General features: G+C 46.0%; 1 long non-coding RNA gene across 11 annotated transcripts in view; it reads left to right on the plus strand.

Moving 5' to 3' along the window:
• The first annotated feature begins 1,866 nt into the window (after positions 1 to 1,866).
• Positions 1,867 to 24,792, plus strand: part of LOC139748040 (uncharacterized) — a 28,926-nt gene continuing 6,000 nt past the window's right edge. For 2 of the 11 annotated variants that reach the window (XR_011712512.1, XR_011712510.1), the window contains exons 1-3: positions 3,949 to 4,104; positions 7,523 to 7,681; positions 21,816 to 22,016. This is a non-coding gene — a long non-coding RNA (uncharacterized lncRNA). Of the gene's footprint in view, positions 1,995 to 2,098; positions 2,184 to 2,947; positions 2,970 to 3,948; positions 4,105 to 6,241; positions 6,552 to 7,196; positions 7,219 to 7,522; positions 7,682 to 16,165; positions 16,296 to 16,460; positions 16,485 to 18,290; positions 18,406 to 20,565; positions 20,854 to 21,815; positions 22,017 to 24,792 lie in introns of those variants that run through there. The other 9 variants (XR_011712514.1, XR_011712515.1, XR_011712519.1 and 6 more) reach the window with 9 other exon arrangements.

Raw genomic sequence — 24,792 nt, forward strand, 5'->3', positions numbered from 1 at the left:
CGCCGATGCCTGTTGTCTGTGTTGCCCAACTCTGCCTGTCGGCGAATCCATCGTGCTACGGTTGACCGGTGAATACCAAGACGTCTCCTAATTTCAGAGTCACTCTAGCCCTCATTATGAAGCTGTAGAATAGCTTCATGTGTCGCTTGTGAGGTCTCCATGGTAAAATTAGATATACCACAAAAACAACCTTTCGACATTGGCTTGCAGTGAACTATACCCGAGCTGTTTCATTGTTTCAAAAGCATATCGCATGTCTCCTTACATTTCCTGCATGGACACGAAATGGCGGTGTAAGATAACCTTTATGGACTGCCACGAACCCAGAAGTGCTATAAAATAATACAATATCAATAGTAAAACATATTCTTCCCAAATTACACCTATACAATATGAAGCTATTGTGTTTACGTCGCATCACATTGAGGTATGCTGCAGCTGCCACATGCGGGGGTTGCCAGATATAGCTGTGTGTGTCTCACAGCTATATTGCACACACAAATTCAAAAGTAGGGGTTCGTACTGCCTTGTATGATGTAATTTTATTGTTGATTATATAATGCCGCTCTTGTGGCACGTAACTTACATGGGTCTAGCATAGGACTCTGGAAACCTGTGGCTTCCAGGTACGTATACCAACCCTACCGGCATGGTAGAAGAGGTAGGTCAGTGATCATTACAGACGTCTTCAGACCCCCTCTGCGCGATAGTTTTTTGTTGTGTGTACGTATATATATATATATATATATATATATATATATATATATATATATATATATATATATATATATATATATATATATATATATATATATATATATATATATATATATATTTTTTTTTCATACTATCCGCCATTTCCCGCGACAGCGAGGTAGCGTTAAGAACAGAGGACTGGGCCTTTGAGGAAATATCCTCACCTGGCCCTCTTCTCTGTTCCTTCTTTTGGAAAATTAAAAAAAAGAAAAAAAAAACGAGTGGAGGATTTCCAGCCCCCCGCTCCCATATATATATATATATATATATATATATATATATATATATATATATATATATATATATATATATACTCGTTAACAAGATGCCTTGATTAGGGCATTTAGGTGCCCCTGCTGCCTCGGACATCGTATGAAAAATGAATCGACCAAAACAGTTCGCATACGTGTCTTGGAAATTCCCGTCGACAAAGGTTGTTTTGGGAAATACCACATTAAAAGCAGGACGAGCATATTGCTCATGTTTTAGTCCGGTCTGTTGACACACTTCTGTTGATGCTGTGTCCATTTATTATTACACGTTAGGGAAGTACTATAAATACATATGGGGTCATTGGAAACCATCGGCGAAATTCCATTCTCTATGGTGAGTGTGGTAAATGGTGATATAGGTTGGTAGTCCTGGCTATGGCCGTCCTCAGAGATGTATTATGTATAATCGCGATAAAAATATATTTCCATCGTCGAGGACAAAATTTATTCTTAAGATCACATTTTGTCTCAGTCGTGGTTTACCGTAAAAAAACAAAAGTAAAATATTGTTTAGAAATTGACTGACGTCAGAAGAGTCGGAATATATCATAAACGTGGACGACGTCTGAATCCGAATTGTTACATTGACTCTGACTTGGACGGACTGACATTCAAAATATATACTTTATTATAGAGCAAAAGAAATTTTCCTACATAAAGTTTTAGTAACACACGCATGTAGCACGAGTATATGGAATATTAGTAAGTGTATAGTCAAAAATGAATGTTACAAAACGATAAAAGGCCATGCAAGTCATTTCATTGGATTGAGACAACGCCTTGCCATACAATAAAGCCCCGCTTCTGCTTCGAGATGCCACGCGAGCGCGGTCATTCCGAAACCGAAGATTACTATGTTTCTGGTTCATACGTTCATTTCCTGGGTTGTTGTGGTGAGTGACAATATCGCGTTGAGGGTTCCGGGAAGTGTAGTGGTGGAGGAGACTTCAGGAGACTAGAGAAGAGGTAAGGTACTGGTCACTGAGATACTCGTGGTAAAACCCAATTTGCTGACATAAGTCTTGTGGTGGTGGAAAGGTGAGGATATGTGGCCACAGGTGTCAGGTCGCCGGCTCGGTAGCTGCCAGCTGGCTTCGTGCTCCCGGCTCGGAGTGGAATGATGTTTGCATAAACGAAGGTCTTATTTCTAGCCAGGTATGAGTAACATTTGGAGATTAATGGTTGTAACCAATGTAGAGTGAGTGGTGAACTAGAGTTAGGTGTACTTAGTATAATTAGCACAGCTAGAAAATGTAGAAAACCTAAGAACTCTGTAGACAGACACTTCGAAGTATATTACTGTTCACTCAGATGACAGCTTATGATTATTCATCCCGGAATGTGTAACCCGCCATTCACATTATTACAGTTAACATGGTTTTGGTAAATTGGCGGTTTAGCTCATTTGAAAAACTTTTTTTTTCCTTTGAGATTCCCAACATACAAACAGTAACAGGCCACCGGGTCCTTTTGAAGCTTCATGTTTCCAGGGAAAGAAATTATAAATCGGCTGTAAGAGTTCGCCCCACTGTCAAATAATGCTTATACGTGGCCACTTCATGCGTTCTCACACCAGCAGACCACAAAAATAATGGTATATTTCCATTATGATCATTTACTTCTGGGGATGTTAGGTAAGATTTTCATAGGCTGTGGTCGGCTTTGCGGGCAGCAACTGCACTGGTCGGCTTTGCGGGCAGCTACTGCACTGGGTCACAGTGAGGTAGGCTAGAATAAGCGGGTGAGTGGTGGCTTCTGTACTGGATCATGGTGACGTAAGGTAGCTTCGGTCAGCCGCGAAGCGGTGGCTAGTATACAGGATCACGGTGAGGTGGCCCAGAAATGGGCGATGAGAGTTGTGGCTACTTTACTGAGTTATGGTGAGGTAGGCTAGTGTCGGCTGGCCAGGGAGTGGCAGCTCGTCTACTGGATCGCGGTGAGGTAGGCAAGGGTCGGCTGGCCAGGGAGTGGCAGCTTGTCTACTGGATCGCGTTGAGGTAGGCTAGGGTTGGCGGGGCAGTGTGTGGCACCTCATCTACTGGATCGCGTTTAGGTAGGCTAGGGTTGGCTGGCCAGGGAGCGGTAGCTTGTCTACTGGATCGCTTTCAGGTAGGTAAGGATCGGTTGGCCAGGGAGCGACAGCTCGTCTACTGGATCGCAGTGAGATAGGCAAGGGTCGGCTGGCCAGGGAGTGGCAGCTTCTCTACTGGATCGCGGTGAGGTAGTCTAGGGTCGGCTGGCCTGGGAGTGGCAGCTAGTCTAGTGCATCGCGTTGAGGTAGGCTAGGGTCGGCTGGCCAGGGTGTGGCAGCTCGTCTACTGGATCGGGTTGAGGTAGGCAAGGGTCGGTTGGCAAGGGAGTGGCAGCTCGTCTACTGGATCGCGTTGAGTTAGGCAAGGGTCGGCTGGCCAGGGAGGACGTATTCTTACGCTCTGTATTTCAAGTCTGTGTTGCCTGATGTCGTAGCGTCTACTCATCTTTTCGGGAAGTCAGACTTTGCTTAGCACTATGGCAATGTTTCTGTGTATTTTTCCTTGACAAGTGGGGCTTCCATGAGCTTTTATTCCGCGTATCAGTACGTAGGAAGGATTACACAGCTCTTACCTAGGATGCCATTTTGGTTTCGTTTAGAATGCCATGATTAGCTCTCTACTTTCAGCCTTTCTATCTTCAGTTACCCTTCACTGCTTTCTTCGGATTATTTACATATATCTAAATTTGATTTATGTTTACTAATGTTGATTATATGTGAAGTGCTGCTTCCGGTGGCCATGTACGTTCGTTTTTTAACTGTAGTCTTTATAGAGGTGTTTTTCACTCGGTGTAGTGTTTACAAAGGAAGTGATTTTTAAAAATTAAATGCAATATTTTGTTATTTGTCCGTATGTTCAGGGCTGGGATCAGGATAAACATACTGAGAAACGCCAGTCAGGCAAGCCACCACTGCTCCCTAGCTGTGGTAGCCATAACTACATGCGCAGTGACATTGCGCAGGGCAATGTGCAGTCGTACCTGTTCCGACCACAGTCTCGTACAAGCTACTGACCTGTACGGAGCTGTGGCCCTTCTTTCAGAGGTAGGTTGTAGCTATTCCTCCCTGCGTTGTCACTACCCTTGCTTAGTTTTGAAGGGTTTTTTTTGAAAGTTATTGTTCATCAATATCTTTTATAAGGTTGTTCTATGCAAAATCGATCTTTCATTGACGGGTGTCCGCAGGAGAACTCCGCTTGGCTTTCGTGTAACCGGCTCCGCCTTGAAACTTTTCTGCATTAAACAATTGCCAGATCTTTTTCTTTTTCGGGATCGTTAGTTTTTTTTCCACTGGGGTGGTTTGGCATTCCAGATTTTGAGGTTAGGCTCCTTTAGGATGGACCTAGGTCAGCCATCCAATGCCCCCGTAGGGGGTAGTGGTGACGGACCCTCCATGAAAAAGAAGAAACGCTGAATTTGTGTTGGCCCATACGACCAGAGCAACGACTCTTGCCTTCTTCAATCCATTCCTAATCAGGAGGGTTTTTGATGGATGGTCTTGGCATGTTGAAACGATCAGGAAACTGGTTAGTCGACGAAACCGGTGGCGGAACTACTTACGTTGAAGTTCCATATTCATGACGTGGTCTCGATACCCGTTGCCATGAATTCATGCAGGGGAGTCATCCACTGCACTGATGTCATGGATATGTCAGAGGACGACATTGTGAAGGAACTAACAAACGAGGACGTTATCGCTGCCTGGCTCATCACCAAAGTTATCAATGGCCAACGGCGTAGAACTCCCCTGATTAACCTAACCTGCGGGAGAGCTCGGCTACCGGACAATATCTCTATTGGTTACATGTGATGTCAAGTTCATTCCGAATCCCTTACGTTGCTTTAAATGCCAGGAATTTGGCCGCCTCTTAAAGCGTTGCACTCTTTCTGCCAAATGTGGGAGGGAAGTGTGCTAAGTAGGGTCATACCGCTGAGGATTGTATGGCTAATAGGATGTTGTGTGTTAACTGCGATGGCAACCACCCAAGTTGGGACCGGGCCTGTCCCCGGTTCCAGTTTGAGAAGGCTGTCTGTGCAGTCAAGACACAAAATAACGTCTCTTATGATGAGGGTAGGAGTAGGGTTAAGGAGTCTCGTGAAACCTCTAAACATAATGAATCCTACGCGTCGGCTTTGAAATGTAATCCGGTTATGCGAACAATCTCGACACACTCCTTGTGACACCCCGATCGTCAGTTCCAAATATCCAGCTCCATTCAACCCTACACCTACACCTAATCCTCCAACCACAGTCCAGAACAAATCCTATGCCAATACCACATCCTCATTCCGTCCTACAGGAAGGAAAAAGAACAAAACTAACTCATATTCAAACCATGACTAAACTTGGAATAGAATTACGTGTCGTCATTGTTCCGGTATCTCCAACTAGGAGGCCTGTGGTTCACAGGTCTTCTTCGTTGGAGGACATAAACTTAGTGGATGTCAGATAATCCACATCTAGGGACCATGTATGGTCGCCTCGGGACTCGCCCAAGTCTCGACATAAACGGGCTAAGAAACCTGGTCGGTTAAATAACTCATATGCCAACACGTTCAGTATAATACATTGGAATTGTAGTGTATAGGCCTTAGGCAAAAGCAAGCACAACTACAAATGTTGCTTGCACTGTATAGGCCAGCCGCGATTTGTTTACAAGAGACACTTCTAAACGGCACAGCCGAAGATTGTTCTGTTGTAGATAGTTAACACTCGTATAGAAGAGACGAGAATCGTGGGGTAGCTATCTATGTACACCAGAATTTGCCTCATACGCGAGTGACTTTAAAACCGAACCTAGACGTTGGCGCATGTAGAATGAAATTTAATGGTACATACCTGGCCATATGTTGGATATATTGCTCCAGTTCAAACGCACTTGATAATGATGAGTCAAATTGGCTTGTTAATACCTAACCGTAAAGTAGTTTTAGGGGACTTCAATATTCATCATTATCAGTGGGGAAGTATCCGGGCAGACGCCAGGGAGGAACAAATGGTTGATTATATAATCAATGCCAACCTCACTCTTCTGAACGATGATAGTGGAACTCGTGTAGATGACCGGACTGGCAATATCTCGGCAATTGATTTATCCTCGTCATAGCCAGATATACTTACTAGATTAGTACAAGAAAAAATCTGATTTAACATTGTCAGTGTACTCTGGGGCAACTCGAGTAATATTGACAAATTGATGTTCGTTCTCAGAGAAACAGAATTGATCCAGATGACGTAAGGTGGTTCGTTGGTGGTTCTCTGTGGAGGGTTTGGCTTTGGTGTGAGGCTCCTCCTACTACTTGGGCTGGTCGCATGGTAGGTGGACATGTCGACACATTAAACGGTCGGCCTTGAGGGGACGTGGTGGTTATTTTCCGGGGCAGCTGCGCCATGGGGTTGAGCTGGCGGTCCTCCAAATGAATAATCCTCATCTATGTGCATGACGTGGTGGAGGACTATCTTTCGTCTGTCCTATCTCTTCGCACTCTTGGGTAAACTGCAACTGTGGCTGCTGTGCCGACTGGGCTGTGTTTGCCGCTAGGTTGGCTCAATACCCACAAAATCTTTTTTCCCATTATTTCTAATTACATTTCATCTATCATATGATTATAATTTCTCTATCTTTTTCTATTTTTTTTTAAGATAGGTATTTAGGTGTGACAAATCACATACTAGATAGGATTACAGGTCCTAATGATCTTCCTCATAGGTCGATGGCCGTAAATGCCAACAAACAACATACGTAGTCTGCCGGCTTCGTGGTCTCCGCTTGGAGTTGATTGCTCCATAAAAAAGAGGTTTTATTTATAGCCAGGTTAATGAGTCATGGGAGACCATTGGCTGTAACCACTGGTGAATGACTGGTCAACTGTAGGTGAACATGGTGGAAGTGTGGACAACTCTGTAGTTCCTACTGCAAGAAAGATGTAGATTAAAGTAATTCGTCTGGAACTTTGGTTTATGTTACGATTCGTTCAGGCAACAGCTTTTAATTGCTCAGTCTTTTGGAACGTCTGACACCTCCAAATAGGTTATTACAGTTATATGGTTGTTTGCCTTAATTAGCAGTTTAGCTGAACATGGGAATAATGACGACCTACCTTTTGTATTTGCAGTATACAAACAATAAGAGACCAGCTTTTGAAGCTCCTTTTACTGGTAAATGATGACATACAATTGCATCTTGTTTACCCTAACGTTTCACAGATCAAGAATTGTAAGGATATCATTGCTAGCGAGAGTCTTTTGTCCTCGCAGTTACCACCAATTTGAAGCATATATTTAAAGATGATGATAATAGATTAAACTATAATGTACCCATGATTTCAGATCTATCATGACCCACACACAAACATTGGTAGATGCTACATATAATATGTCGTAATTTAACTTAATATCAATAGAAAAATATGCCTTAATGTGTTCAAGCTCAAAGGAAAATTAAGACACCGCTCATTTCCAGAATTCCAGTCAAACAACGGGTTGGATATGATGACACTCCGACCACCGTCGAGGACCACGTCACCCTCAGTCGCCTGCTGACATCGCAAGAGGGAAGGAGGAAGCCATCATTAGAGCACTCAAGTGTCTTCCCTCAAGGAGGGTGGTACCTCCTTCACGTGTAAGTTTGATAGGGGGGTAAACCTTCGTCGAGTCAAGGAGGGTGGTACCTCCTTCACGTGTAAGTTTCATAGGGAGGTAAACCTTCGTCGAGTCGAGGCGTGAACCACCGACATAAATGATTGACATGACGGTATGTGGCAGACTGGGACCCTCCCTGTGACTTATGTCACGATTGGGAGCATTTGGTTCCTCAGGGATCGCTATGCCCTCATGGTATTGTTAGCCAGGAAACCATGATCTTCTGTCGGAGACTGAGTTGCCGTAGCACCCTAGGGAGGGAGGGAGAGAGAGAGAGACATTAAACCCAGTGCGTGGCAGTAAGACTGTTGCGTGTTAGCGAATGACTCGCTCGTTATGTGTCAAAGTTGAGGGGGGAGGGAGAGAACCTCTCGTCGTGTGCCAGAGAACAACAGACCGCCGTGGTAAACTATCGTACATCGGGCATGAGCCCACGACATGTGGTCGAATCGAAGCCACTGACTTCTGTCAGGGAGTGAGTAGCGTTCCTCCACCGTCAGATAGGAAGCCGCCCTTGTGTGCCAGGGAGTTAGTAGGAACAGTGTGTCCTAGAGTGAGGTGCCAACATGTGCTAGAGAAAGAGCCAGAGAATCTGTCAGTGTGAGCAGCCATTCTTTGCCATGGGAGTTTGTTAGGAAGTGAGAAGCGGTTTTGTTTTGTCGCCACTGTAGTAGTGTGAGGTAGGAAGCCAGCCTTCTCCATCAGGGAGTTAGTCATGTATTGTGTCATGGTGTGTACTACCCACGTATGTTACGGACAAAACCACCGACGTGTTTTTGCCTCTGAAGCATGTTTGTCAGGCAGGAAATAATCGTAACGGGGTTAGGCCATGTAGTGTATCTGGGAGTGAGCTACCGATGTGTATCAGAGACGATGCCACCGACGTCTATCAGGGAGTGAGCAGTGTTTTTAGTGTGTCAGGTAAGAAGCCATACCGTTGCGTGTCAGAGACAGAGAATCGAATTTGGTTTGCCATGAAGTGAGCTACCGACACACGTGTGTAAGAGACGAAGCTCATCGATGACTGTTGGAGAGTGAGCAAAGTTTTTGAGTTCGTCGAAGTAACATATGTTGAAGTAAGCTACCGACGTGTATCACAAACTGAGCCACCGACGCCTGTCGAGAGTGAGTAACGCTTTCTTTTCACATTTGTAGTGTGTAAGGCAGGAAGCCGCAATGTATGTATAAACGAATTAGTCGAAGTAGATTGTCGAGGAATGAACCAACGACGCCAAACTAAAGCGTCCCTTTAGGACATTTGTTATAGATAATGCCAGACGACTATTTTCCCCTTGCATGGTTTATGGGTCGTCAAAGTAAAGCTTTACATTGTCTTTTATTTAGGCTAACGGTAGACAGTTTTATATAGGTTTTGTGGGACACACATGTGAGTCGTCGAATTAAAGTTTTACTTGAGGAAATTTCCTCTGGCTAACACATGTGCGTGCTATATGGGTCATCAAAGAAAAGCTGCACGTTGGTGACTTTACTCTGGCTTCGCCAGACAATTTCATTTTGCTGTTGAGGGCAACACAGGTAATCAAAGTAAAGCCTTACTGAGTTTATGCTGAACAATGCCAAACGATATTTGGCAGTTCTATCGAGCTCCAGAGGTCATGAAAATAGGCTTCACTTTGGGAATAATATGTTTTTGGTACATGACTGGCGATTATATTTAGCTTTTAGGGAGTGATATGAGCTTAAGGTATTAGTCGGTAGGTTATGTGTTAGGGAGCGAGTTGCCGTAGTCTCCCAAGGAGAGAGCCACTGCAGGGGGTGGTGGTGGCTGACACCCTACTGTCAGTGAGTGAATCGCCGGCATGTATCGGGCTTCATTGTCAGTCTTGGAGTGCGCTGACGTCCTGTGTCAGCAGGAAACTGACCAACACGCGCCAGGCTGTGATATGCTGACGTATGTCAGCTGGTGAGACATCATTGGAAAAAGCGGCTCTGATGGTACAGTCGTTCTTGTTTAACAGGGAAGGAATACCTTACGTTTCTCACAGAAGCCGTCGTAGCGCACTGTCGTACGTCAAGACGTACGAACATATATATATATACTCGTTAACAAGATGCCTTGATTAGGACATTCAGGTGCCCCTGCTGCCTCGGACATCGTATGAAAAATAAATCGACCACAACAGTTCGCATACGTGTCTTGGAAATTCCCGTCGACAAAGGTTGTTTTGGGAAATACCACATTAAAAGCAGGACGAGCATATTGCTCATGTTTTAGTCTGGTCTGTTGACACACTTCTGTTGATGCTGTGTCCATTTATTATTACACGTTAGGGAAGTACTATAAATACATATGGGGTCATTGGAAACCATCAGTGAAATTCCATATTCTATGGTGAGTGTGGTAAATGGTGATATAGGTTGGTAGTCCTGGCTATGGCCGTCCTCGGAGATGTACTATCTATAATCGCGATAAAAATATATTTCCATCGTCGAGGACAAAATTTATTCTTAAGATCACATTTTGTCTCAGTCGTGGTTTACCGTAAAAAAACAAACAAGTAAAACATTGTTTAGAAATTGACTGACGTCAGAAGAGTCGGAATATATCATAAACGTGGACGACGTCTGAATCCGAATTGTTACATTGACTCTGACTTGGTCGGACTGACATCCAAAATATATACTTTATTATAGAGCAAAAGAAATTTTCCTACATAAAGTTTTAGTAACACACGCATGTAGCACGAGTACATGGAATATTAGTAAGTGTATAGTCATAAATGAATGTTACAAAACGATAAAAGGCCATGCAAGTCATTTCATTGGATTGAGACAACGCCTTGCCATACAGTAAAGCCCCGCTTCTGCTTCGAGATGGCGGAGGAGCGCGGTCATTTACAAAACCGAAGATTACTATGTTTCTGGTTCATACGTTCATTTCCTGGGTTGTTGTGGTGAGTGACAATATCGCGTTGAGGGTTCCGGGAAGTGTAGTGGTGGAGGAGACTTCAGGAGACTAGAGAAGAGGTAAGGTACTGGTCACTGAGATACTCGGGATAAAACCCAATTTGCTGACACAAGTCTTGTGGTGGTGGAAAGATGAGGATATGTGGCCACAGGTGTCAGGTCGCCGGCTTGGTAGCTGCCAGCTGGCTTCGTGCTCCCGGCTCGGAGTTGAATGATGTTTGCATAAACAAAGGTCTTATTTCTAGCCAGGTATGAGTAACATTTGGAGATTAATGGTTGTAACCAATGTAGAGTGAGTGGTGAACTAGAGTTAGGTGTACTTAGTATAATTAGCACAGCTAGAAAATGTAGAAAACCTATGAACTCTGTAGACAGACACTTCGTAGTATATTACTATTCACTCAGATGACAGCTTATGATTATTCATCCCGGAATGTGTAACCCGCCAATCACATTATTACAGTTAATATGGTTTTGGTAAATTGGCGGTTTAACTCATTTGAAATTTTTTTTTTTCTTATGGATGTCCAACATACAAACAGTAACAGACCACCGGGTCCTTCTTTAAGCTTCACGTTTCCAGGGAAAGAAATTAGAAATCTGCTGTAAGTGTTCGCCCCACTTCCAAATATCCCTTATACGTGGCCACTTCATGCGTTATCACACCAGCAGACCACAAAAATAATGGTACATTTCCATTATGATCATGTACTTCTGGGGATGTTAGGTAAGATTTTCATAGGCTGTGGTCGGCTTTGCAGGGAGCTACTGCACTAGGTCACAGTGAGGTAGGCTAGAATAAGTGGGTGAGTGGTGGCTTCTGTACTGGATCATGGTGACGTAAGGTAGCTTCGGTCAGCCGTGAAGCGGTGGCTAGTATACTGGACCACGGTGAGGTGGCCCAGAAATGGGCGATGAGAGTTGTGGCTACTTTACTGAGTTATGGTGAGGTAGGCTAGTGTCGGCTGGCCGGGGAGTGGCAGCTCGTCTACTGGATCGCGGTGAGGTAGGCTAGGATCAGCTGGCCAGGGAGCAGCAGCTTGTCTACTGGATTGCGTTGAGGTAGGCTAGGGTCGGGTGCCAGGGAGTGTCAGCTCGTCTACTGGATTATATTGAGGTTGGCTAGGGTCGGCTGGCCAGTGAGTGGCAGCTCATCTATTGGAATATATTGAGGTAGGCTAGGGTCGGCTGGCCAGGGAGCGGCAGCTTGTCTAATGGATCGCGGTGAGGTAGGTAAGGGTCGCCTGGCCAGGGGGCGGCAGCTTGTCTACTGGATCGCGGTGAGGTAGGCTAGGGTCGGCTGGCCAGGGAGCGGCAGCTTGTCGGCTGGGCAGGGAGTGGCAGCTCGTCTACTGGATCGAGTTGAGGTAAGCAAGGGTCGGCTGGCCAGGGAGCGGAAGCTTGTCTACTGGATTTCGGTGAGGTATGGTAAGGTCGGCTGGCCAGGGAGCGGCAGCTTGTCTACTAGATCGCGGTAAGGTAGGCTAGGGTCGGCTGGCCAGGGAGCGGCAGCTTGTCTACTGGATCTCGGTGAGGTAGGCTAAGGTCAGCTGGCCAGGGAGCGGCAGCTTGTCTGCTGCATCGCGGTGAGGTAGGCTAGGGTCGGCTGGCCAGGGAGTGGCAACTCGTCCAATGGATCGCGTTGAGGTAGGCAAGGGTCGCCTGGCCAGGGAGCGGCAGCTTGTCTACTGGATCGCTGTGAGGTAGGCTAGGGTCGGCTGGCCAGGGAGTGGCAGCTTGTCGGCTGGGCAGGGAGTGGCAGCTCGTCTACTGGATGAAGTTGAGGTAGGCAAGGGTCGGCTGGCCAGGGAGCGGCAGCTTGTCTACTGGATCTCGGTGAGGTATGATAAGGTCGGCTGGCCAGGGAGCGGCAGCTTGTCTACTAGATCGCGGTAAGGTAGGCTAGGGTCGGCTGGCCAGGGATCGGCAGCTTGTCTACTGGATCTCGGTGAGGTAGGCTAAGGTCAACTGGCCAAGGAGCGGCAGCTTCTCTACTGGATCGCTGTGAGGTAGGCTAGGGTCGGCTGGCCAGGGAGTGGCAGCTCGTCTACTGGATCGCGTTGAGGTAGGCAAGGGTCGGCTGGTCAGGGAGCGGCGGCTTGTCTACTGGATCGCGGTGAGGTAGGCTAGGGTCGGCTGGCCAGGGAGCGCCAGCTTGTCTACTGGATCGCGGTGAGGTAGGCAAGGGTCGGCTGGACGGGGAGTGGCAGCTCGTCTACTGGATCATATTGAGGTAGGCTAGAGTCGGCTGGCCAGGGAGTGGCAGCTTGTCTACTGGATTGCGTTGAGGTAGGCTAGGGTCGGCTGCCAGGGAGTGGCAGCTCGTCTACTGGATTATATTGAGGTAGGCTGGGGTCGGCTGGCCAGTGAGTGGCAGCTCATCTATTAGAATATATTGAGGTAGGCTAGGGTCGGCTGGCCAGGGAGCGGCAGCTTGTCTAATGGATCGCGGTGAGCTAGGGAAGGGTCGCCTGGCCAGGGGGCGGCAGCTTGTCTACTGGATCGCGGTGAGGTAGGCTAGGGTCGGCTGGCCAGGGAGCGGCAGTTTGTCGGCAGGGCAGGGAGTGGCAGCTCGTCTACTGGATCGAGTTGAGGTAGCAAGGGTCGGCTGGCCAGGGAGCGGCAGCTTGTCTACTGGATTTCGGTGAGGTATGGTAATGTCGGCTGGCCAGGGAGCGGCAGCTTGTCTACTAGGTCGCGGTAAGGTAGGCTAGGGTCGGCTGGCCAGGAAGCGGCAGCTTGTCTACTGGATCGCGGTGAGGTAGGCTAAGGTCAGCTGGCCAGGCAGCGGCAGCTTGTCTGCTGGATCGCGGTGAGGTAGGCTAGGGTCGGTTGGCAGGGAGTGGCAGCTCGTCTAATGGATCGCATTGAGGTAGGCAAGGGTCGCCTGGCCAGGCAGCGGCAGCTTGTCTACTGGATCGCGGTGAGGTAGGCTAGGGTCGGCTGGCCAGGGAGCGGCAGCTTGTCGGCTGGGCAGGGAGTGGCAGCTCGTCTACTGGATCGAGTTGAGGTAGGCAAGGGTCGGCTGGCCAGGGAGCGGCAGCTTGTCTACTGGATCTCGGTGAGGTATGGTAAGGTCGGCTGGCCAGGGAGCGGCAGCTTGTCTACTGGATCTCGGTGAGGTAGGCTAAGGTCAGCTGGCCAGGGAGCGACAGCTTGTCTACTGGATCGCGGTGAGGTAGGCTAGGGTCGGCTGGCCAGGGAGTGGCAGCTCGTCTACTGGATCGCGTTGAGGTAGGCAAGGGTCGGCTGGCCAGGGAGCGGCAGCTTGTCTACAGGATATCGCTGCAGAAGGTTTTTTCATCACAAAAGATGACGTTCTCCCAAAACTGATGTGGCTTGTCCGCATACTCCAACGCATATTCCACCCTGCTCTCCATGTTTGCCTCACTTAACACAGGTTTTGTTGCTGGTATGCGACCACGTAACCCATCAGAGTGATGTCTGTTTCGGACAGTTTGAGTGGTGCACTGCAGACCAAGAGTATCCCGAATGTTGCTAGCGGGCGTGAAGGAGGCAGCAGCAATGACAGCTGCTATGGCCTAGGGAAAGGATGACATATTGCAAATATAACATATGATGTGGTTGTTTACGTAACATCAAGTGGTCCAGTATACCTATATATGCAACATCATTACCGGATCATCTTCCGGGTTTGTGCAACGTGGGCGCCTACGCCGATGCCTGTTGTCTGTGTTGCCCAACTCTGCCTGTCGGCGAATCCATCGTGCTACGGTTGACCGGTGAATACCAAGACGTCTCCTAATTTCAGAGTCACTCTAGCCCTCATTATGAAGCTGTAGAATAGCTTCATGTGTCGCTTGTGAGGTCTCCATGGTAAAATTAGATATACCACAAAAACAACCTTTCGACATTGGCTTGCAGTGAACTATACCCGAGCTGTTTCATTGTTTCAAAAGCATATCGCATGTCTCCTTACATTTCCTGCATGGACACGAAATGGCGGTGTAAGATAACCTTTATGGACTGCCACGAACCCAGAAGTGCTATAAAATAATACAATATCAATAGTAAAACATATTCTTCCCAAATTACACCTATACAATATGAAGCTATTGTGTTTACGTCGCATCACATTGAGGTATGCTGCAGCTGCCACATGCGGGGGTTGCCAGATATAGCTGTGTGTGTCTCACAGCTATATTGCACACACAAATTCAAAAGTAGGGGTTCGTACTGCCTTGTATGATGTAATTTTATTGTTGATTATATAATGCCGCTCTTGTGGCACGTAACTTACATGGGTCTAGCATAGGACTCTGGAAACCTGTGGCTTCCAGGTACGTATACCAACCCTACCGGCATGGTAGAAGAGGTAGGTCAGTGATCATTACAGACGTCTTCAGACCCCCTCTGCGCGATAGTTTTTTGTTGTGTGTACGTATATATATATATATATATATATATATATATATATATATATATATATATATATATATATATACTTATATATATTTATATATATATATATATATATATATATATTTTTTTTTTCATACTATCCGCCATTTCCCGCGACAGCGAGGTAGCGTTAAGAACAGAGGACTGGGCCTTTGAGGAAATATCCTCACCTGGCCCTCTTCTCTGTTCCTTCTTTTGGAAAATTAAAAAAAAGAAAAAAAAAACGAGTGGAGGATTTCCAGCCCCCCGCTCCCATATATATATATATATATATATATATATATATATATATATATATATATATATATATATATATATACTCGTTAACAAGATGCCTTGATTAGGGCATTTAGGTGCCCCTGCTGCCTCGGACATCGTATGAAAAATGAATCGACCAAAACAGTTCGCATACGTGTCTTGGAAATTCCCGTCGACAAAGGTTGTTTTGGGAAATACCACATTAAAAGCAGGACGAGCATATTGCTCATGTTTTAGTCCGGTCTGTTGACACACTTCTGTTGATGCTGTGTCCATTTATTATTACACGTTAGGGAAGTACTATAAATACATATGGGGTCATTGGAAACCATCGGCGAAATTCCATTCTCTATGGTGAGTGTGGTAAATGGTGATATAGGTTGGTAGTCCTGGCTATGGCCGTCCTCAGAGATGTATTATGTATAATCGGGATAAAAATATATTTCCATCGTCGAGGACAAAATTTATTCTTAAGATCACATTTTGTCTCAGTCGTGGTTTACCGTAAAAAAACAAAAGTAAAATATTGTTTAGAAATTGACTGACGTCAGAAGAGTCGGAATATATCATAAACGTGGACGACGTCTGAATCCGAATTGTTACATTGACTCTGACTTGGACGGACTGACATTCAAAATATATACTTTATTATAGAGCAAAAGAAATTTTCCTACATAAAGTTTTAGTAACACACGCATGTAGCACGAGTATATGGAATATTAGTAAGTGTATAGTCAAAAATGAATGTTACAAAACGATAAAAGGCCATGCAAGTCATTTCATTGGATTGAGACAACGCCTTGCCATACAATAAAGCCCCGCTTCTGCTTCGAGATGCCACGCGAGCGCGGTCATTCCGAAACCGAAGATTACTATGTTTCTGGTTCATACGTTCATTTCCTGGGTTGTTGTGGTGAGTGACAATATCGCGTTGAGGGTTCCGGGAAGTGTAGTGGTGGAGGAGACTTCAGGAGACTAGAGAAGAGGTAAGGTACTGGTCACTGAGATACTCGTGGTAAAACCCAATTTGCTGACATAAGTCTTGTGGTGGTGGAAAGGTGAGGATATGTGGCCACAGGTGTCAGGTCGCCGGCTCGGTAGCTGCCAGCTGGCTTCGTGCTCCCGGCTCGGAGTGGAATGATGTTTGCATAAACGAAGGTCTTATTTCTAGCCAGGTATGAGTAACATTTGGAGATTAATGGTTGTAACCAATGGAGAGTGAGTGGTGAACCAGAGTTAGGTGTACTTAGTATAATTAGCACAGCTAGAAAATGTAGAAAACCTAAGAACTCTGTAGACAGACACTTCGAAGTATATTACTGTTCAGTCAGATGACGCCTTATGATTATTCATCCCGGAATGTGTAACCCGCCATTCACATTATTACAGTTAACATGGTTTTGGTAAATTGGCGGTTTAGCTCATTTGAAAAACTTTTTTTTTCCTTTGAGATTCCCAACATACAAACAGTAACAGGCCACCGGGTCCTTTTGAAGCTTCATGTTTCCAGGGAAAGAAATTATAAATCGGCTGTAAGAGTTCGCCCCACTGTCAAATAATGCTTATACGTGGCCACTTCATGCGTTCTCACACCAGCAGACCACAAAAATAATGGTATATTTCCATTATGATCATTTACTTCTGGGGATGTTAGGTAAGATTTTCATAGGCTGTGGTCGGCTTTGCGGGCAGCAACTGCACTGGTCGGCTTTGCGGGCAGCTACTGCACTGGGTCACAGTGAGGTAGGCTAGAATAAGCGGGTGAGTGGTGGCTTCTGTACTGGATCATGGTGACGTAAGGTAGCTTCGGTCAGCCGCGAAGCGGTGGCTAGTATACAGGATCACGGTGAGGTGGCCCAGAAATGGGCGATGAGAGTTGTGGCTACTTTACTGAGTTATGGTGAGGTAGGCTAGTGTCGGCTGGCCAGGGAGTGGCAGCTCGTCTACTGGATCGCGGTGAGGTAGGCAAGGGTCGGCTGGCCAGGGAGTGGCAGCTTGTCTACTGGATCGCGTTGAGGTAGGCTAGGGTTGGCGGGGCAGTGTGTGGCACCTCATCTACTGGATCGCGTTTAGGTAGGCTAGGGTTGGCTGGCCAGGGAGCGGTAGCTTGTCTACTGGATCGCTTTCAGGTAGGTAAGGATCGGTTGGCCAGGGAGCGACAGCTCGTCTACTGGATCGCAGTGAGATAGGCAAGGGTCGGCTGGCCAGGGAGTGGCAGCTTCTCTACTGGATCGCGGTGAGGTAGTCTAGGGTCGGCTGGCCTGGGAGTGGCAGCTAGTCTAGTGCATCGCGTTGAGGTAGGCTAGGGTCGGCTGGCCAGGGTGTGGCAGCTCGTCTACTGGATCGGGTTGAGGTAGGCAAGGGTCGGTTGGCAAGGGAGTGGCAGCTCGTCTACTGGATCGCGTTGAGTTAGGCAAGGGTCGGCTGGCCAGGGAGGACGTATTCTTACGCTCTGTATTTCAAGTCTGTGTTGCCTGATGTCGTAGCGTCTACTCATCTTTTCGGGAAGTCAGACTTTGCTTAGCACTATGGCAATGTTTCTGTGTATTTTTCCTTGACAAGTGGGGCTTCCATGAGCTTTTATTCCGCGTATCAGTACGTAGGAAGGATTACACAGCTCTTACCTAGGATGCCATTTTGGTTTCGTTTAGAATGCCATGATTAGCTCTCTACTTTCAGCCTTTCTATCTTCAGTTACCCTTCACTGCTTTCTTCGGATTATTTACATATATCTAAATTTGATTTATGTTTACTAATGTTGATTATATGTGAAGTGCTGCTTCCGGTGGCCATGTACGTTCGTTTTTTAACTGTAGTCTTTATAGAGGTGTTTTTCACTCGGTGTAGTGTTTAGAAAGGAAGTGATTTTTAAAAATTAAATGCAATATTTTGCTATTTGTCCGTATGTTCAGGGCTGGGATCAGGATAAACATACTGAGAAACGCCAGTCAGGCAAGCCACCACTGCTCCCTAGCTGTGGTAGCCATAACTACATGCGCAGTGACATTGCGCAGGGCAATGTGCAGTCGTACCTGTTCCGACCACAGTCTCGTACAAGCTACTGACCTGTACGGAGCTGTGGCCCTTCTTTCAGAGGTAGGTTGTAGCTATTCCTCCCTGCGTTGTCACTACCCTTACTTAGTTTTGAAGGTTTTTTTTTTGAAAGTTATTGTTCATCAATATCTTTTATAAGGTTGTTCTATGCAAAATCGATCTTTCATTGACGGGTGTCCGCAGGAGAACTCCGCTTGGCTTTCGTGTAACCGGCTCCGCCTTGAAACTTTTCTGCATTAAACAATTGCCAGATCTTTTTCTTTTTCGGGATCGTTAGTTTTTTTTCCACTGGGGTGGTTTGGCATTCCAGATTTTGAGGTTAGGCTCCTTTAGGATGGACCTAGGTCAGCCATCCAATGCCCCCGTAGGGGGTAGTGGTGACGGACCATCCATGAAAAAGAAGAAACGCTGAATTTGTGTTGGCCCATACGACCACAGCAACGACTCTTGCCTTCTTCAATCCATTCCTAATCAGGAGGGTTTTTGATGGATGGTCTTGGCATGTTGAAACGATCAGGAAACTGGTTAGTCGACGAAACCGGTGGCGGAACTACTTACGTTGAAGTTCCATATTCATGACGTGGTCTCGATACCCGTTGCCATGAATTCATGCAGGGGAGTCATCCACTGCACTGATGTCATGGATATGTCAGAGGACGACATTGTGAAGGAACTAACAAACGAGGACGTTATCGCTGCCTGGCTCATCACCAAAGTTATCAATGGCCAACGGCGTAGAACTCCCCTGATTAACCTAACCTGCGGGAGAGCTCGGCTACCGGACAATATCTCTATTGGTTACATGTGATGTCAAGTTCATTCCGAATCCCTTACGTTGCTTTAAATGCCAGGAATTTGGCCGCCTCTTAAAGCGTTGCACTCTTTCTGCCAAATGTGGGAGGGAAGTGTGCTAAGTAGGGTCATACCGCTGAGGATTGTATGGCTAATAGGATGTTGTGTGTTAACTGCGATGGCAACCACCCAAGTTGGGACCGGGCCTGTCCCCGGTTCCAGTTTGAGAAGGCTGTCTGTGCAGTCAAGACACAAAATAACGTCTCTTATGATGAGGGTAGGAGTAGGGTTAAGGAGTCTCGTGAAACCTCTAAACATAATGAATCCTACGCGTCGGCTTTGAAATGTAATCCGGTTATGCGAACAATCTCGACACACTCCTTGTGACACCCCGATCGTCAGTTCCAAATATCCAGCTCCATTCAACCCTACACCTACACCTAATCCTCCAACCACAGTCCAGAACAAATCCTATGCCAATACCACATCCTCATTCCGTCCTACAGGAAGGAAAAAGAACAAAACTAACTCATATTCAAACCATGACTAAACTTGGAATAGAATTACGTGTCGTCATTGTTCCGGTATCTCCAACTAGGAGGCCTGTGGTTCACAGGTCTTCTTCGTTGGAGGACATAAACTTAGTGGATGTCAGATAATCCACATCTAGGGACCATGTATGGTCGCCTCGGGACTCGCCCAAGTCTCGACATAAACGGGCTAAGAAACCTGGTCGGTTAAATAACTCATATGCCAACACGTTCAGTATAATACATTGGAATTGTAGTGTATAGGCCTTAGGCAAAAGCAAGCACAACTACAAATGTTGCTTGCACTGTATAGGCCAGCCGCGATTTGTTTACAAGAGACACTTCTAAACGGCACAGCCGAAGATTGTTCTGTTGTAGATAGTTAACACTCGTATAGAAGAGACGAGAATCGTGGGGTAGCTATCTATGTACACCAGAATTTGCCTCATACGCGAGTGACTTTAAAACCGAACCTAGACGTTGGCGCATGTAGAATGAAATTTAATGGTACATACCTGGCCATATGTTGGATATATTGCTCCAGTTCAAACGCACTTGATAATGATGAGTCAAATTGGCTTGTTAATACCTAACCGTAAAGTAGTTTTAGGGGACTTCAATATTCATCATTATCAGTGGGGAAGTATCCGGGCAGACGCCAGGGAGGAACAAATGGTTGATTATATAATCAATGCCAACCTCACTCTTCTGAACGATGATAGTGGAACTCGTGTAGATGACCGGACTGGCAATATCTCGGCAATTGATTTATCCTCGTCATAGCCAGATATACTTACTAGATTAGTACAAGAAAAAATCTGATTTAACATTGTCAGTGTACTCTGGGGCAACTCGAGTAATATTGACAAATTGATGTTCGTTCTCAGAGAAACAGAATTGATCCAGATGACGTAAGGTGGTTCGTTGGTGGTTCTCTGTGGAGGGTTTGGCTTTGGTGTGAGGCTCCTCCTACTACTTGGGCTGGTCGCATGGTAGGTGGACATGTCGACACATTAAACGGTCGGCCTTGAGGGGACGTGGTGGTTATTTTCCGGGGCAGCTGCGCCATGGGGTTGAGCTGGCGGTCCTCCAAATGAATAATCCTCATCTATGTGCATGACGTGGTGGAGGACTATCTTTCGTCTGTCCTATTACTTCGCACTCTTGGGTAAACTGCAACTGTGGCTGCTGTGCCGACTGGGCTGTGTTTGCTGCCACGTTGGCTCAATACCCACAAAATCTTTTTTTCCCATTATTTCTAATTACAGTTCATCTTTATCATATGATTATAATTTCTCTATCTTTTTCTATTTTTTATTAAAATAGGTATTTAGGTGTGACTTAAATCACATACTAGATAGGATTACAGGTCCTAATGACCTTCCTCAAAGGTCGATGGCCGTAAATACCAACAAACAACATACGTAGTCTGCCGGCTTCGTGGTCTCCACTTGGAGTTGATTGCTCCATAAAAAAGAGGTTTTATTTATAGCCAGGTTAATGAGTAATGGGAGACCATTGGCTGTAACCACTGGTGAATGACTGGTCAACTGTAGGTGAACATGGTGGAAGTGTGGACAACTCTGTAGTTCCTACAGCAAGAAAAATGTAGATTAAAGTACTTCGTCTGAAACTTTGGTTAATATTACGATTCGTTCAGGCAACAGCTTTTAATTGTTCACAGTCTTATGAAACGTCTGACTCCGCCAAATAGGTTATTACAGTTATATGGTTGTTTTCCCTAATTACCAGTTTAGCTCAAAGTGGGAATAATAACTACCTACCTTTTGTATTTGCAGTATACAAACAATAAGAGACTAGTTTTTGAAGCTCCTTTTACTGGTAAATGATAACATACAATTGCATCTTGTTTACCCTAACGTTTCACAGATCAAGAATTGTAAGGATAACATTGTTAGTGAGAGGTTTTTGTCCTCGCAGTTGTCTCCTATTTTTAGCATATATTTAAAGATGGATGATAATAGATTAGCCTATAATGTACCCATGACCTTACATCTATCTTGCACACTGGTAGATGTTATATACAACATGTCGTAAGTCAGCTTAATAGAAAAATATGCCTTAATGTATTCAAGCTGAAATGGAAATTAAGACACAATTCATTTCCAGACTTCCAGTAAAACAACGGGTTGGATATGATCTTCGGACCACTGTCGAGGACCACGTCACCCTCAGTCGAGGACCACGTCACCCTTAGTCGAGGACCACGTCACCCTCAGTCGCCCGCTGACCTCGCAAGAAGGAGAGAGGAAGCCATCATAACAGCACTCAAGTGTCTTGCCTCAAGGAGGATGGTACCTCCTTCCACGTGTAAGTTTGATAGGGGGTAAACCTTCGTCGAGTCAAGGAGGGTGGTACCTCCTTCACGTGTAAGTTTGATAGTGGGGTAAACCTTCGTCGAGTCAAGGAGGGTGGTACCTCCTTCACTTGTAAGCTTGATAGTGGGGTAAACCTTCGTCGAGTCAGAGGGTGGTACCTCCTTCACGTGTAAGTTTCATAGGTGGGTAATCCTTCGTCGAGTCGAGGCGTGAACCACCGACATAAATGATTGACATGACGGTATGTGGCAGACTGGGAACCTCCCTGTGACTTATGTCACGATAGGGAGCATTTGGTTCCTCATGCAGCGCTATGCTCTCATGGTATTGTAAGCCGGGAGGCCATAATTTTGTGTCGGAGAGTGAGCTGCCATAGCACCCTAGGGAGAGAGAGAGAGAGAGAGAGAGAGAGAGAGAGAGAGAGAGAGAGAGAGAGAGAGAGACATTAAACCCGGCGCGTGGCAGTAAGACTGTTGAGTGTTAGCGAATGACTCGCTCGTTATGTGTCATGGGTCTTCGTCTGTCTTGGAGTGATCCGCAGCCGTGTATCAGGAAGGGACGTGCCAATGCGCCAGGATATGAGCTGCAGACCCATGTCAGTTGGTGAGATCGTTATTTGAAATTGAACGGCTTTGATTTTAGAGGACGAGTCGGGCGTTGTTGTTTGTCATTGTTGATGGGGGGAGAGAACCTCTCGTCTTGTGCCAGAGAACAACAGACCGCCGTGGTAAACTATCGTACATCGGGGCATGAGCCCACGACGTGTGGTCGAATCGAAGCCACTGACTTCTGTCAGGGAGTAAGTAGCGTTCCTCCACCGTTAGATAGGAAGCCGCCCTTGTGTGCCAGGGAGTTATTGGGAACAGTGTGTCCTACAGTGAGGTGCCAATATGTGCTAGAGAAAGAGCCAGAGAATCTGTCAGTGTGAGCAGCCATTCTTTGCCACGGTAGTTTCTTAGGAAGTGAGCAGCGGTTTTGTGTTGTCGCCACTGTAGTAGTGTGAGGTAGGAAGCTAGCCTTGTGCATCAGGGAGTTAGTCATGTACTATATCATGGTGTGAACTACCCACGTATGTTACAGACAAAACCACCGACGTGTTTTTGCCTCTGAAGCGTGTGTGTCAGGCAGGAAGTAATCGTAACGGAGTTAGGCCATGTAGTGTATCTGGCAGTGAGCTACCGACGTGTATCAGACACGATGCCACCGACGTCCATCACGGAGTGAGCAGTGTTTTTAGTGTGTCAAGTAGGAAGCCATACCGTTGCGTGTCAGAGAGAGAGAGAATCCAATTTGGTTTCCCATTAAGTGAGCTACCGACACACGTGTGTTAGAGACGAAGCTCATCGATGACTGTTGGAGAGTGAGCAAAGTTTTTGAGTTCGTTGAAGTAACGTGTGTTGAAGTAAGCTACCGACGTGTATCACAGACTGAGCCACCGACGCCTGTCGAGAGTGAGTAACGCTTTCTTTTCACATTTGTAGTGTGTAAGGCAGGAAGCCGCAATGTATGTATAAACGAATTAGTCGAAGTAGATTGTCGAGGAATGAACCAACGACGCCAAACTAAAGCGTCCCTTTAGGACATTTGTTATAGCTAATGCCAGACGACTATTTTCCACTTGCATGGTTTATGGGTCATCAAAGTAAAGCTTTACATTTAGTCTTTTATTTAGGCTAACGTTAGATGGTTTTATATAGGTTTTGTGGGACACATATGTGAGTCGTCGAATTAAAGTTTTATTTGAGGAAATTTCCTCTGGCTAACACTTGTGCGTGCTACATGGGTCATCAAAGAAAAGCTGCACGTTGGTGACTTTACTCTGGCTTCGGCAGACAATTTCATTTTGCTGTTGAGGGCAACACAGGTAATCAATGTAAAGCCTTACTCTTGAGTTTATGCTGAACAATGCCAAACGATATTTGGCAGCTCTATCGAGCTCCACAGGTCATCAAAATAAGTTTCACTTTGGGAATTATATATTTTTGGTCCATGACTGGTGATTATATTTGGCTTTTAGGGAGTGATATGAGCTTAAGGTATTAGTCGGGAGGTTATGTGTTAGGGAGCGAGTTGCCGTAGTCTCCCAAGGCGAGAGCCACTGCAGGGGGTGGTGGTGGCTGACACCCAGCTGTCAGGGAGTGAATCGCCGGCATGTGTCGTGGTTCATTGTCAGTCTTGGAGTGCGCTGACGTCCTGTGTCAGCAGGAAACGGACTAACACGCGCCAGGCTGTGAGATGCTGACGTATGTCAGCTGGTGAGACATCATTGGAAAAAGCGGCTCTGATGTTACAGTCGTTCTTGTTTAACAGGGAGGGAATACCTTACGTTTCTCAGAGAACAAGCCGTCGTAGTGCACTGTCGTACTTCAAGAGACGTACGTACATATATGTAAACTCGTTAACAAGATGCCTTGATTAGGGCATTCAGGTGCCCCTGCTGCCTTGGACATCGTAGGAAAATTACATCGATCACAACAGTTCCCTTGCGTATCTTGGAAATTCCCGTCGACAAAGGTTGTTCTGGGAAATACCACATTAAAAGTAGGACGAGCATATTGCTCATGTTTTAGTCTGGTCTGTTGACACACTTCTGTTGATTCTGTGTCCACTTATTATTATTACACGTTAGGGAAGTACTATAAATACATATGGGGTCATTGAAAACCATCGGCGAAATTCCGTTTTCTATGGTGAGTGTGGTAAATGGTGATATAGGTTGGTAGTCCTGGGTATATCCGTCCTCAGAGATGTATTATCTATAATCGCGA

Source organism: Panulirus ornatus, chromosome 72 (assembly GCF_036320965.1).
Source record: "Panulirus ornatus isolate Po-2019 chromosome 72, ASM3632096v1, whole genome shotgun sequence".
Taxonomy (NCBI): domain Eukaryota; kingdom Metazoa; phylum Arthropoda; class Malacostraca; order Decapoda; family Palinuridae; genus Panulirus; species Panulirus ornatus.